The sequence below is a fragment of the Acanthisitta chloris genome, unplaced genomic scaffold, assembly GCF_000695815.1.
Source record: "Acanthisitta chloris isolate BGI_N310 unplaced genomic scaffold, ASM69581v1 scaffold30646, whole genome shotgun sequence".
In the NCBI taxonomy this organism is placed as follows: Eukaryota; Metazoa; Chordata; class Aves; order Passeriformes; family Acanthisittidae; genus Acanthisitta; species Acanthisitta chloris.
Window position 1 is genome coordinate 1 of NW_008679193.1, and position 232 is coordinate 232.

Below are 232 nucleotides of genomic sequence, written 5' to 3' on the forward strand. Positions count from 1 at the left end.
GTCTGCTGGAGCGTGGCCAGCTGAATGCAAACATCTACGGTTATTGTATTTTATTTTCTCTAACAAAGCTTCTGCTTGGGCATTGCTGAGCCCAGGCGCCGTTTCCTGCCCTCCTCGCAGCAATAAACTACATTTGGACATGAGCGTGAGGTTCGGTACCCTCCAGCCTACGGCGTCCCGTGCCCTCGGTACCTCGCAGCCTGCGGAATCGCCTCTGGTCGGCCCCGGTGCC